At 40.6% G+C, this 13,833-nt stretch overlaps 1 protein-coding gene across 3 annotated transcripts in view; it reads left to right on the forward strand.

Moving 5' to 3' along the window:
• The window catches only part of slc4a11 (solute carrier family 4 member 11), a 150,832-nt gene that overhangs the window by 10,592 nt on the left and 126,407 nt on the right, over positions 1-13,833 (forward strand). The gene's annotated exons all lie outside the window — the stretch shown is intronic.

Raw genomic sequence — 13,833 nt, forward strand, 5'->3', positions numbered from 1 at the left:
TTTTCTATCTACAATCACAACTAATTTAGGTTGAATTCCGATGTGACTATTGCCTCAGCGCGTCTTGCCGGCTATCTGGCCCTCGTCGTTTTTAAATTGAAATGTTACATAAAATAAAACACGTGAAAGCCGAATTTTTTTGTACGAACGCAGAAATGTCTAAATTACTAGTTTTTTGCCCAAAAACGGGCAGTTGGCCCAAAATTATTTGAATGTAAATTTACGCTATTGTGTATCGATACAAAATCCAACGTGGTGGCAGTCACAAAACAGACCTTTTTAAGTTGATAATTGTTGTAAAAAATCGCGTAAATCCCGAAATTTCTATAGATATGAACATAAAACAGTCTCGATTCTTGGTTAAAGGCAAAACGCTGGGCAGTTATAATTAATTTTATGTAAATACAGTATTTAAAGCTAAAGTAAAGTGGTATCAAAAATAATCTGAACCTTTTGGAATTTTTCACATTTCTGCATAAAATCACCATCAAATGTGATATGTTTGTCAAAATCACAAAGATGAAAAAACAGGGTCTGCTTAAACTAAAACCACCCAAACATATATAGGTTTTCAGATTTTAATGGGGATAGAATGCAAACAATGACAAGAGGAGGAAAAATAAGTGAACCATCACATTTAATGTTTTGTGGCGCCCCCCTTTGGCAGCAATAACTTACACCGGACGCTTCCTGTAGCTGCAGGTCAGTCTGGCATATCGATCAGGACTAATCTTGGCCGTTCTTCTCTACAAAACTGATGTAGTTCAGTCAGATTCCTGGGATGTCTGGCATGAATTGCTGTCTTTAGGTCATGCCACAACATCTCAATGGGGTTTAAGTGTGGACTTGGACTTGGCCACTCCAGAAGATGTATTTTGTTCTTCTGGAACCATTCTGAAGTTGATTTACTTCTGTGTTTTGGATCATTGTCTTGTTGCAGCATCCATCCTTTTTTTTTAGCTTCAACTGTCTGACAGACAGCCTAAGGTTTTCCTGCAAAACATCCTGATAAACTTTGAATTCATTCTTCCATTAATGATTGCAAGTTGTCCAGGCCCTGAGGCAGTAAAACGGCCCCAAATCATGATGCTCCTTCCACTGTGCTTCACGGTGGGGATGAGGTGTTGATGTTGGTGAGCTGTTTCATTTTTCCTCCACACATAATGTTGTGTGTTACTCCCAAACATTTCAACCATTTTAAAAGCTAGAAAAAGGCTTCGAAACACAAGTTGACAATTGATTCCAAGTCAACAGTATTTACACAGCAAGGCAAAACAGCGAACAGACCCAGACGAGGAGGAAAGCTGGCTCCAGGGTCACCATATCACGTCAAGTCAACAAATGATTCCCGAGAAAAAAACGGGCTAGCTAAAGAATTCAGTCTTTTGAAGGCTCTGGTGAGGCGGGGCTGTGGTCCGAGAGAAGGGTTTGTTTGGATGTTGTTTAGGGTAATGTTCCGTTGCAGGTTGGGCCGAGGAGCCCGTGCATCACAGTTGCCAGGGTAACCAGAGTTGGAGATTTTGTCAGCCTCAGTGCGGAGTGTTCAAATTCTCAGCCGCATCGCCTTCTTGTTATCAGGTGCTCCTTGTGGCAAAAAACATGATGTCCCGCCATAAGTTCTGGACTGTCCAGAAGAGCCAATTGCGGGATTTGGTGGTGCAGACATGGACTTGTAGATGTCTTGCCCATCACCTGCTTATTAGTGTCAATCTCGCTCAGCCAGCTGCATGACGCGCCTGTTGGGCTCCCGTGGTCAGAAGGCATCCTGTATCTCTTATGCCCTTATCTGCCTGTTGTCTTGGCGAAGCAATTTCGAATCATTCCAAGTCCATAATATCAGATATATTCTGCTTATTTTTCTTAAGCTATGATATAGATGCTATTTATTTTATATTGGGTGTGTTAGAGTAATACAAACAGTAAATATGGGAAAGGATACTATTCCCTTCAGTACCTTATACAGTATTGTGTCCTATTTTTGCCTCTCGTAACCGAAATTTCTTTCTTAACAAGAGGCAATATTTTGCGTTTGTAGAGACATTCGTAGGTCGAGGTACCACTGTACAAGTTGAATTTGAAGTTTGTCAACTGAAGTGTTGTACAGTAAAGGTATATAAGGCCAATATATGGAATTTTTTCAAGATCAGCTGTTGACGGATATATAGCCGATATAAAGGACAACTGTTATGCTCACTATTTGCTTGATGACCTTTGGTAACAGTGATTTTGCACCACCCAGTGAGCTGCGTTAAAAGAAGAGTAACATATGAAAGATCTAATGCATTATACTTTTAGATAAAGTGTTCTTGGATGCCTTCCATAATCAACGTGCTTTAAAAAAAAAAAAAAAAAAGTATTAGGAAAAGGATATCGGCTTACAAAACTGCCTTTAGACATCGGCGATAGGCTGAATTTTTGTTTTTCAAATAGGCCTTTGAAAATTCAATATATGGGTCGACCTCTAGTGTACAGTGATTTGTAGTCCAGAGCTTCCGCGGCGTCCTTTTTGCCCTTGTGCCACACGCAGGCGGGCACGTGGCATGCCGCTCATTAGGATGCCGTCGACGTCTTTGAGAGTGGGGTGTGACTGGAAAAAGCAGGCCCGCCGACTCATCCGTCAGGGGAGAAAAAAAAGGGGGAATCCTGGGAACAACCTTCCTTAAGCACGGCTGCGTGCTTTGATTGACACCTCGGAAGCAATATGAGGATGAGGAAGAGGATGAAGAGGAGGTTGGGGCTTGTACGCGCATAATGATCATTCTTGATAGGAGAATAATAGGAAAGAAGCTGTAGAAATGATTGAACTGGAAATTTAAAAGAATCTGCAATGGACTGGATATTCGGAGGAATGTTTTGCTCACCTGTAGATTTTCGCTCACTTCCTGTTAATTCAGGAGCATTTTCAGGTCGGTCCTTGTTAACTCATGTCCAATCCATTTTAACTGGGAGAGGCAAATGAACACTAATTGATTTTCAAAAAAATTTACATTGGACTACATTATATTTTTTCTGTCCTGTTATTGTCTATCAAATGTTATACTAATGCCGCCATGAGACTAAAAGATTAATCACATGCAGTCCATAGTTAACTCACGATATATCACATTTTCATTTTTTTTAGTGTAAAAAAAAAAAAGCGACAGTGGCTGTCTCACTTTCACCGATGAGACATCGCAACAATAACCAGATGACTCCATTTTACCAATCAGATGTAACAATGTTTTTCTCCACTGGAGGGTTCTCATGCTCTTTGGACGAGTGATGTTTCAAGTGTCATTCTTGTCTGAATTTGATGATTTTTGTCATCTTTTTGGCCGAATACGGTCATGTAATAGGTTATAGTATGTATAATACTATACTATACATGTCATACTATAATACTATAGTATAACAATAACAGTTCATATAGATGAAGTTGTGCTGAGAAAGATTTATATGTATAAAAAAGAAATCTGACATTTTTAGCAGTTACTCACAATGTTACTGAGTACTTGAGTACAGTGGTACCTCTACATTACTGGTGCATGATAATTATCGGTTCGATAATTATCGGTCCGATAATAGGAATTATGACGTCATCCCGATAAATCCAATAACATTATTAATAGGACCGATAATATGTACTGTGCTGGCTTTACAGTTTAAACACTAGTATGGGTTTGCGGGGCATTGCTGCCGCCTGCTGGTCAGAATAATTTGCTGCATCTCTTTTTTTGTTACAGTAGTTTGGTTCATTTACTTACACATTGCGGTGTCTAGCGGTAGCATTGACAATCGTGAATGCTTTATGTTACGTTTCCACCTCGGAAATATATGTAAGTATTTTATGTTTACTATAACATATGGATCTGCAATAAATGTTTACTTCTGTGTTGAAGGGTCATGTGTACACAACTTCATAAGTTGTTGTGTTATAGAAGCCAGCCAATGCTTTAGTAGCTCAAGCTAGTGTGCTATGCTATACATATAATAATTGTGTATATGTGTATTGTGCAGTTTGTTGTGTATTGAGTATTGAATAAGTGTATTTTTCTGTTGTACTTTCAGAATTTTAAGATGAGTGTCTTCCCATAAAAGCAAGAAAAGACCAAGCCTTGTGGTTTATGAAAGTGCATTCATTCTTAGCTGGCTGTCGGGCAGTTCAGAAGTGAAACGCACTGTTTTGTTCATGTCATTATGAAAAATCTGGTGAGATCAAAGGCAAATCTATGTTGAATCCAGCACTAGTTTTTTTTAACCTCCAGGTGTTCAAAAACTCAGGTCATACATTTAGAAACATTATATATTTATTATCGGTTATCGGTATCGGCTTTGAGGAGCAGGAAGTTATCGATATCGGTATCGGTTTCAAAAAATGGATATGGTGCACCCCTACTCGACATATAAAGTTAATTCCTTCCTGGACCTTGTTTGTAAGTCGAAATGGTCATATGTCGAGCAGGATTTTCCCATGAGAATATGTAATAATTCCATTAATTCGTTTCACAGCCTGAAAACCTACACAAAATCCTTAATAAATGCTGCTGGAACCATTGCAAATAGCAATTATACAGAGCAAAACAAAATGAATAAATGATGAGTAAAAATCAGAATGATAATATAACAATAGTAATCCTAATAATAATAATAATACCTGGAGTAATGTAATGAATTGGGTTCTAATGTGGCAGATGTGTTTTGCGTGGTGTACCTGAATGCACCACGTGGCTGACTTGACAGAGTGAGGAAAACCTTTTTACTTTCAATTTGTTCAGCTGCGGCGGACGGTAGGCATGTTGTGTCGCACAAGTTCTGAAATAAATGATTAAAAACCAGACAACGAAGACTGACGAACGGAGGTCAGAGGAGGACCGTCACGATCGTAGACATTCTACAGCCGTATTTTCAAGCCAGTTCACAGACGTGCACACCAGGGTCATACTTTTCTATCATTTCCATCTTTATTTCAATAGTAAGCGTGACCTTTTTCCTTTTTCTACCACCTGCACTAACATTCTTGGAACCCATGTTGATTTCTCAAAAGAAAATCTGTCGTGCGCCTGTCTTGTGGGAAAACAAAGAGACTGCAGCGCTGTCATAAATTGTCGTATTCCGAACATGTCATCGGATGTAGAGACAAATGTAGTCAAATTTTACGTCTGATGTCAAAAAGATCATGTGTCGAAGCGATCGTAGGTCGAGGTACCACTGTTTTCTTTTCAACTAACTCTTGAGGAAAAATTTGGATGACTGCCATTACTTGGGTAATAGTATTTAGTATTACTCAAGTAAATTTTTTGGGTACTCTATCTACGACTGGCGAGCATTAATTCTGACCCTAAAAAATCAAATTGCCCCGAAATAGTAACCTAAATAGGAACCAGAAGTGAGTAGGGAATGCCTCATAAAATCAGGAAGTGACCTGGAAATGACCTAAAATCAACAGGAAATTACTAATGATTAAAAAAGTCACTTGGCAAAGGAAGTTTAATTTAAAGTTTTGTTTAAAAGATTAGGAAGATGTCATTGTTCTAAACCGTGTAGTCAATCTGAAAGCAACACCTTTAAATGGCAGCCGATGAGTGAAAACCCAACATGAGAAACATTTGAAAGCATCCAAGTCATCTTCAGGAGCGTCCGCATTGTTATCCGGCATCGAGAGCAGACATTAAGTAGACGGCGAGGGTTCAGCGCGCCAAAGCACAGCAGGTTCTGGCAGGTCACGTCCATGCGACCGCGGCAGATAAGGAAATTCTCCCTGGTTGTACAGAATAATGTTAAAGTGAAAAATGTCTTAAAAGGAAGTGGACTGTCCAAAAAAATATTTTTCTTTTGGGGGGGTTTGACCCTGCCCCAAAATGAACAGTAAGTGACAAAATCACCAAAAAGGGAGCCAAAACCAACGGAAATTAACAGGAAATAAGTCACGTCATCACTCGAAATTAATATCTCATGCCCCCCTTTTACTGCAAAATGGACCCGAAGGGGTGCCATTCGTTTGTGCTATGTTTACGCGATTTATTGGGAGTCCCCTCTGTTATTGAGAGTTGGTAAGCTTCGTCAGCCGCGACGGAGTCGCTGCCATTGACGTCATCACTAAAAAGAAATATCTGTATCTATAAAACGATAGCAGCATAAATGAAAAATTTTTTACAGCACAACAAGCTGAGATTGACCCGTAAAAGAATTGTTAATATCTCAAAAACAAAAGCGGCACTTGGGTTGGGAATCGTTTGAATTTGCACGGTTCTGGTGCCAATTAGCGATTCCACGTTTCGATTCCGGTTCCAAACGATTCTCGATTCCGATTCTTTTCATAGGCGTGGTCAGAAAAATTGCATGGTTTATATTAATTTCTTCTCGATTAGTTTTTAAATTATATGAACTTTCAATTAACTATGAATTTCTCACAGGGGTATTTTTAACTTGTACATAAATATCAGTCTTTGAACTTGAATATGATTGTTTCTTCCCACAGGAGTGCACTTTGACAAAGATGTTTTTTTTTTTTTTTCAAAAGCTCACGAATATATTTGTAGCATTTACACATATTCTTTTGCCTACGTTTTAGTGTCTTATGCTGCATGTTATATGTTTACATGTTATTGAGCTGCCACTAATGGGCTAACCTGGTGCAGAATATCAAACAAAAAACAACTAGTAAAACCCAGTCTAGATTAGCAGCGGGTACAGTATAAAATCAGAAACGTTTTTTGTTGAGGAAAATGATCATAATTGCCTTCTCAGGCAGTACATGTGAGCGTTCTGGACAGATAGTCTCCTGCAGTGGAGAACACACGTTGCCTGGGTGTAGATATAGCTTTGAACGCATAGATATGAAAAAGTGAGGAAAAAGTCACAAATATTACGTCGGGGTAAGGTAACTGTTAGCCCCTACGCACTTTACATACATGTACCTTATCTGGGAGCTACGACAAAGCATTAGTATAAATTCTTCCATTGATTATAATTTAATGTCAATGAGGCAAAATAATAAGGATTTCCATATTTGTAAAACTGATTCTAAAAGAAAAGATGCTTTAAATACTGTTGAATTTAACGGAGGCGGCAACGCGCCACGTAAAGTACGTAGCTGCTTTTATAGCTACATTAGCCCGATGTAATAATACAACTTATTCCTTCCGTCCGTCCGTCCGTCTGTCCGTCCGTCCGTCCGTCCATCCATCCAAAGTATTAGCATCCCTGCAATTCTGTCAAATAATGCTCAATTTCTCCCAGAAAATTATTGCAATTACAAATGCTTTGGGAGTAATATCTTCATTTATTTTGCTTGCAATGAAAAAACACAAAAGAGAAGGGGGGAGGGGGGTGTTACATCATTATCATTTTAGACAAAACTCCAAAAATGGGCCAGACAAAAGTATTGGCACCCTCAGCTTAATACTCGGTAGCACAACCTTGAGACAAAATAACTGCGAACAACCGCTTCCGGTATCCATCAGTGAGTTTCTTACAATGCTCTGCTAGAATTTCAGACCATTCTTCTTTGGCCAACTGCTCCAGGTCTCTGAGATTTGAAGGATGCCTTCTCCAAGCTGCCATTTTCAGATCTCTCCACAGTTGCTCTATGGGATTCAGGTCTGGACTCATTGCCGGCTACTTTAGAAGTCTCCAGTGCTTTTTCTCAAACCATTTTCTAGTGCTTTTTTAAGTGTGTTTTGGGTCATTGTCCTGCTGGAAGACCCATGACCTCTGAGGGAGACCCAGCTATCATTGGGCCCTATATTATGCTGCAAAATTTGTTGGTCTCCAGACTTCATAATGCCATGCACATGGTCAAGTAGTCCAGTGCCAGAGGCACCAAAGCAACCCCAAAACATCAGGGAACCTACGCCATGTTTGACTGTGGGGACAGTGTTTTTTTCTTTATGGCCTTGTTTTTTCCCCCTGTAAACTCTATGTTGATGCCTTTCCCCAAAAAGCTCTACTTTTGTCTCATCTGACCAGATAACATTCTTCCAAGACTTTTTTGGCTTTTCTCAGGTAAGTTTTGGCAAACTGCAACCTGGCTTTTGTATGTCTCTGGGTCAGAAGTGGGGTCTTCCTGGGTATCCTATCATAGTCTCTTTTCAGTCAGACGCCGAAGGGATAGTACGGGTTGAAACTGTCGTACCCTCGGACTGCAGGACAGCTTGAACTTGTTTGGATGTTAGTCGAGGTACTTTATCCACCATCCGCAAAATCTATCGTTGAAATCGCTCGTCAATTTTTCCTTTCCGTCCACATCTAGGGAGATTAGCCACAGTTCCATGGGCTTTACACTTATTGATGACACTGTGCACGTTAGACACAGGAACGTTCAGGTCTTTGGAGATGGACTTGTAGTCTTGAGATTGCCCCTGCTTCCTCACAATTTTGCTTCTCAAGTCCTCAGACAGTTCTTTGGTCTTCTTACTTTTCGCCATGCTCAATGTGGTACACACAAGGACACAGGACAGCGGTTGAGTCAGCATTAATCCATTTTAACTGGCAGAAAGTGTGATTGTTATTGCCACCACCTGTTATGTGCCACAGGTAAGTAACTGGATCTTTTAAATACACAAATTAGAAAAGCATCACATGATATTTTTCAAAGGGTGTAAATAGTTTGTTGTCTTGTGTAAAATGATATATATATAAATATATTTTCCCATTCTCTTTTGTGGTTTTTAATTGCAAGCAAAACAAATGAAGATATTACTACCAAAGCATTTGTAATTGGAATAATTTTCTGGGAGAAATTGAGCATTATCTGACAGAATTGCAGGGGTGCCAATACTTTTGGCCAGCACAGTATGACAGAAAGTGTCACATTTTCGTCTCGTGAGACAGCATTTGTCTCGTAATTTTCTAGTCTCCCAAGCCAAGTTTGTAGCTCGTTATCTTCATGAAAAGATTGTTCGTCGACGAAATATTTCCATTATCATCATTGTTGACGGAAAAAACGCTGGATTGAACAAAAATAAACAGGAAGTGACCAGAAATGGATTCGATCTCTCTCAACAGTCATTGGCACTGAAGCATGATTTAACAAAGAAGTGACCTGAAAACACCCCAAAATGAACAGGAAATGACCATGAGTGAGAAATTATCCCTCCAAAAATGGCATTTTGTAGATCTTCAACAAAATGGTGACCATTTGTTTACTTCTATTCCTTTTTGTATTGCACTGTAGTACTATTTCCCAACGTTTCCGGAGTCGACGCGCGGTCTCGCCCGACACGTTCCGACACGCGGTGACGCACGGGCCCTGCCGGCGCCAAACGGTCCAAAATGCAAATGGGGGCCGGCGGGCCTTTTGCGTATGCGGAGGGATGCAAATGAGCGACCTTTCACGGAGAAGCGGATTGAACGTTCGCTGGCTGGCACGCTGAAGGTGCTTTGACCCAAAATGACAGAAAAGCTGAGCTGAAAACAAACGCAATGCATTGATGTCTGCCTGCCTAGGAATGAAGGAAAGAACACTCTTGCCAAACAGTTCAAACCATGAAGCAAATGCCAGTCCGCAACGACAATTTGAAATTTAACAATTTAGAAAATCACATAGCCACAGTATTGATCTGCAGTGCACTAGTATACATTTCACCTGTAAAAAAACAATACTATGGAGGTTTAAATCTACGTATCATCTACAGAATGTGCCTATCTAATATGGTCATATTACTCTATTCACTCCTTATAGCTTATCTGCACGTGGCTCCTTAATATGGTGATTTATGCACATAACTTTGGCTATAACAGGCATATGAGTTGAAACTTCCGCAAAGCACCTTCGGGAGATATGCTGCGTTCTTGTATGACTTGAATGAGCGTTCATTTGTTCGAATACAGAGCATTAACATTCACTCTTTCTGATTTTCGGGACATTTATAAGTCATTTTCTGTTAATTTTAGGACATTCATAGGTCGCTACCTAGTCATTCCTTTTTTTTTTTTTTTTTTTTTAAAAAGAAAAACAGCCAATTATTTAATTTTAATCCTTTGTTTTAGCTAAATTTATACTATAAAAAATATATTTACACAAAATATTTTATTAAGGATTCATTTATTTTCTTTAAAAACAACAACAATTGATTGGAAGTCTATCACCACCAATGGCAGTAAAAGAGTGAAAAGATTTAGCAGTCAACAAGGCAAAGGGACTATTGCGGGTGATATAACCGTAAAAGCGGCCCACCTGCCAAGGCGGAACCCTCCAAGGCGCCGGAACGCGGCCCGTCGCTTCGCGTCGCCGTCACGCGTGTACTCGGACAAACATTCCTCACGCTCCGATACCTCCCCCAAGGTGCGCTCGGGCTTCTCCGCGATGGGAGAAATCATCGTCAGTGTCCAAAAAGGTCAACTTGTAAAATCATTTGCTGCCAAGAATGATGACAAAATGGCATCAGATGCAAAAATCCACAGTAAAGCAAAGCTGTCCGCTGCCGAGCCTCCCGCTTCAATTGTATTGGACGTCTAGCGCCGTCAGTGCTGCCACCGAGTCAACAGCAGATGCTTTGATATTGACAAAATAATCTTCAATTGAGAAATAAGCTTGTTATTCCTTCATTTTACCTAATGTGACGGGAAGGTTGCCCCTTTTCATGCTTCTGAAATGAGTTTATCACTAAAAAATGTCTAATCCATTTGAAGCGGTAGAGTGGCAGCGAATGAACGTACATCTATGGTCCGGATCTGGGAGGAGATCCTCCAGGACACTCCGTCGTCTCATTAAGAGCATGCCCAGGCGTTGTAGGGAGGTCATACAGGCATGCAGAGTACTCACGGTAGCGTTACCAGTTTCACCAATTAACGTGGCAACAATAATCACATGACTCCATTATACCAATCAAACTCAAGCTAGCCATTCTATGATCACGCCGGCCTGTTCAATCACTTGGCGTCTTTAATGCACCGTTAAAAAAATACACGGATTTTTACCTGTCTCCCAGTTTTCATTTGCCACTAATTGACCACGAAAAAACTGAGATGTTTCCTCCACTAGAGGGCACTCATGCTCTTTGGACGAATGACGCTTCATTTCTGTAGATTTTTTTCTCTCTCTGGAATTCAATGATTTTTTTTTTTTTTGTGTATGTGTGTGTGTGTGTTTCTTTGGCCTTACGTGGTTATGTAATAGGTTATACCAGTGGTCCCCAACCTTTTTTGCACCATGGACCTGTGTGATGTGGGCCTTTTTTCACGGGTTAGGGTTAGACAGGGGTCCCCAACCTATTCCACTAAGGCACACTGTGGGTGCAGGATTTCATTCTTACCAAACAAGATGACAACACTTTTTCCCCAATCTGGTGTTTTACAAGTGCAATCAGTTGATTGCAGTCAGGTGTGGCTTGTTTTAGCAGAAGCCTCATTGGTTCAACTGTCTCTGCTGGATCGGCTGGAACAAAAACCAGGACCCACAGTGTGCCTTGAGGACTGGGTTGAAAACCCCTGAGTTATTACACGACGGGCATAAACATACATACATTGGTGGAATATAACTCACCATACGCTGAATCACCCTTTTTTAATAGCAGCCTCTGCTAAAACTTGAAGGCAAATATATGGTCGGAGACGTAATTAGTTCTTCTCCAATGGTGAAAGGTTTCTTGGCTTTAGCAAATACGGTCCACCACGAGGTATGGTGCTCTCAGTGCATTCGCTTTTGTTGATGTGGTGGCCCTCTATTATTGTTCCATTGTAAAATTCCAAAGTATTGCATGGTGCTTAGTCTCTTATGTATCAAAGCAGCTTTGAAGGCTTCACTGCCTCGTTTGCGAGCTTTTGGCCACATATTATGCAGAGAATTTTTTTGTTTTCTTCACGGTTGTAGGCTCCTTATCTGGATCGGCTGGTGGCCTTTTCCCCTTAAAAAAGCTGACCAAAGATGTCTGATTTTCAGTCATCTTCGCTAGGGTGTGGGCTTATTATTTCCGGGACAAATCTGATGCACCTACGTCATTATTGAGGATAAGCGCACATAGATATAAAAAATATATCCATAACTCCTATGGAGTTCTATGATGACATCTTATCCAGTTTTATTACGATATCTATAGAGTAGATCGGCAGATTGGCGTGTCAAGAGGCACAGGCCAGAAATGCGGTCGGTAATAAATTATTTCTGTGCGGCACTGTAGCAAATGCGCCACAGACCGGCACCGGTCCCCGGCCCAGTGGTTGGGGACCTCTGGGTTATAGTACAGTATAATAATAACATTTAATCTAAATAAGTTTGTGCTGAGAAAAAAAATACCATTGTTTAAAAAGAAAAAAAATATCAAACATCGAAAGCAGTTCCTCACATTGTTACTCATTACGTGAGTATTTTCACTATTTTTTTACTTATACTTTAGTACATTTTTTGATGACTACATTTACTTGAGTAATATTAGTTTGAAGTAATGCTGCTCTTGAGTAAAATGTGCTTCTGAGTGCGATATACACTCAGCCAGACGTGGCACTATATTACTGTCTGTCGTTGTGTTGTACAGGAAAGCATGCTGATGAAGTAAATGATGAGGTGTTGAACATTTCAAGGATGCATGTTTTATTTGACAATCCACTGCAATCCTCCTATATATACAACAGTACTTTAAGTACATCATGAGATTAAGCACCAATCAGATTTTTTCGTGTTCATCCAACTCGAGTGAGGCATTAATTTGACGGTCTGAATGGGAAAATTCGCATATAAGTGGACCATTTCTAATCCGTTCTAGGTCACTTTTGTATGTGGTTAAAATCCCATCTGGGACACATTTTTACCGAATGTGGCGGCGGTCTGAACTGTCAAGTCCCCCAAATCGGAATTCATGCAGCAATTACGTCAAAGAGCGAGAGAGACTGGGCGCCACGGTAGCGGTGCATCTGTGCATCACGTTAGCGGCAAGCCTGTCGACGGGGGGGGTAAACCGGGTGTGTTGTCCCGGGCCTCAGGACCATAGGGGCTCCTGAATGACCCTTAATGTATTTTACTTCCATATATTTATTTAAATCATTGTCTGATTAAATATTATGTTCTACTTGATATATACTTAAAAACTTAAACATATTAAATATTTTCCTTTTTTTTGCACAACTCTTCCCCCTACCCCCCGTCTGAGCAGAGAATGGTTTGACCCTGCTTTGGCGCACTCAAGTGCTACGCATTTTCTTGTCTTTGCCAGTGACTTTAGCTGGAGGAGAGCGAGCCCTCAGTAAAATGAAAATACTGTAATAAAACACTAACTACGCTCCACCATACTTAACAACCTAGCCATTGTTACCAAACTGCACTTTATGGTAAGTTGCGGTGCTCTCAACTCCGCACCGGAGTGTGGAGTGGACTGGACTCTGCATCGTAGTGTGGAGTGGACTGGTGGATGTCTCGTTTGTCGTCAGTTCGTTTGGGTGTTCCTTCAGGAAGGTGGCGATGTACATAAAAACACAATGGGGGACTCGCAGCCACTCAAATCAGCACTACCGCGCAACGACTCTTAACAACTATCTCACCCCTTACGCTCGCCCACCTCTTCGTCTGCGCCAAATTGGTAAAGCCGGTCATATCATAGGGGACAGCGGCCCCTTGGGGATGCTGGTAACACCATGCTCTCCATTGAGCGCGAGATTGCTCAAAAACTGGATTTCACTGATGTTATAAATGACTTTGCTGTCAAAAAATCTAGGCGCATCACTGTTTGAGGGCTTGATAACCCCAGGGATGTGGAGGGGGCAGACACAGGATGTTTAGTTATACTGTTTTGTTGCCTAACAGGCAGGCGTGGCACTCTCAGTTTTGTATTGTATTGTAGCCTACATGGGACAATAGATGGAAATTGTATGTTTATATTGTGTCACATCACATTACGGTCTGTTAAATTTAACTGTCCATCT

Source organism: Corythoichthys intestinalis, chromosome 15 (assembly GCF_030265065.1).
Source record: "Corythoichthys intestinalis isolate RoL2023-P3 chromosome 15, ASM3026506v1, whole genome shotgun sequence".
NCBI lineage: Eukaryota > Metazoa > Chordata > Actinopteri > Syngnathiformes > Syngnathidae > Corythoichthys > Corythoichthys intestinalis.